This window comes from Nicotiana tabacum, chromosome 9 (genome assembly GCF_000715075.1).
Source record: "Nicotiana tabacum cultivar K326 chromosome 9, ASM71507v2, whole genome shotgun sequence".
Classification (NCBI taxonomy): domain Eukaryota; kingdom Viridiplantae; phylum Streptophyta; class Magnoliopsida; order Solanales; family Solanaceae; genus Nicotiana; species Nicotiana tabacum.
The window spans coordinates 24,859,041-24,860,571 of NC_134088.1; the positions used below are offsets into that span (position 1 = coordinate 24,859,041).

The 1,531-nt window shown below is 40.9% G+C and overlaps 1 non-coding gene across 1 annotated transcript; it reads right to left on the reverse strand.

Annotated features, from left to right (window-relative positions):
* Positions 1-734: 734 nt before the first annotated feature.
* On the reverse strand, positions 735-841 carry LOC142164465 (small nucleolar RNA R71). Its single transcript, XR_012695233.1, has one exon. It is a non-coding gene; the product is annotated as a small nucleolar RNA R71 (small nucleolar RNA).
* Positions 842-1,531: the final 690 nt, after the last annotated feature.

The following is a 1,531-nucleotide window of genomic DNA, read 5'->3' on the forward strand; positions in this document are numbered from 1 at the left end:
TCTTGTATTTACGTTTCTCATTTGTACAGGTAAAAGGGTTGATTTATCTGGTGTATGACTCGATCTTCTTCAAAGGAAGTGATATCCTACTAACTGAAGTTGGAGAAATACTTGCGACAACTGAGAAAAGAAAGAGGAGTCACCGAAAATTTCTTGGGGCAATCTTTGACCCAGGAACCCATGGCTAAAAACGGTGATCACAGAGTCGATTTGGATGCAAGAGAAACAGCCCAACATGCAGAAACATCTGCACGGGAAGCTGCTGAAGAAGTTCTGGGACATGAGGAAATAATTAATAGGGACAGAGGATGGAGATTCAACCTGAACCGGTCTCTCGCAGAAGATGGATTTGAGAATGTTGGACCGAAGCCTGGCCGATCATTAGAAGAATATGCCATGCCAGTATTCAATCAAAAACTTCAAGTGTGAGGCGCCCGCCGATTGAAGCGAACAATTTTGAACTAAAGCAAAGTCTTTTGCAAACCATCCAAAATAACTATGTCTTCAGAGGAAAGGCGAATGAAGATTCAAACATTCATCTGATGGATTTTGAGGAAATTATGAACACATTCTAGTACAATGGAATATCAAAGATATAGTCTATTTAAGGGCCCTTTTCACTGTAGGATAATGCAAAACACTAGCTACGAAGCTTACCAACTGGGTCTACCAGGACATGGGAAGACATGACTAAAACGTTCCTCGAAAAATACTTTTAATCGGCAAAAACAGAGAAATTTAGAAGAGAGATCCATAACTTCTGCCAAAAGGACACAGAAATAGTTTTCGAGGCATGCGAGAGGTTCAAGGAGATAGTCAGGAAATGTCAGCATAATGGAATTGAATTGTGGGTGCAACTCCAGAAATTTTTGAGATGAACTAACACCTTCCTCACGAAGAACTCGGAGCAATGCAGTTGGAGGTCCTTTAATGAAAAAAACCCTGAGGAGATTATTGCCATTCTTGATGAGATATATAAAGATGCAAACCAATGGCCTACTCGAGGAAACGAAAGAAGAAAAGTAGTTGGGATACATCATGTGAAATTTAATATCTCAATGCAGGTTCAACTCGATTCAATGGTAAGGGAGATCAGAAAGTTGACCTTAGCTAAGGTCCAAAGTTATCCACTAATAGTTTGTGAGTTTTGTGGGATGTTCCACTCAACACATCAGTGTTAGGCCTCAACTGCAAATGAGGTGGTGAATGCTGTGGGAAGTTTTGACAGAGAAAACTATCAAGGCGGAAATAATTTCAACTCCACGGGCCAGAGGCACCCCTGTTTTTCATGGAGTTCACCTAGTGGTAATTTGAATTTATGGCAATAGAATAATCCGAGACCCCAGGAACAAAGAGCTCCAGGATTTCTAAATCAGGAGAGGCGGCCTCAACAGACCAATCAGTCTAGCATAGAAGATTTAATGAAGGCCTTTATTATTAAGACAGATGAGAGACTTGAAACTCATGGAACAACCATCCGGAACTTGGAAAGACAGATGGGACAACTTGCTAATCTATTATCTGAGAGGGC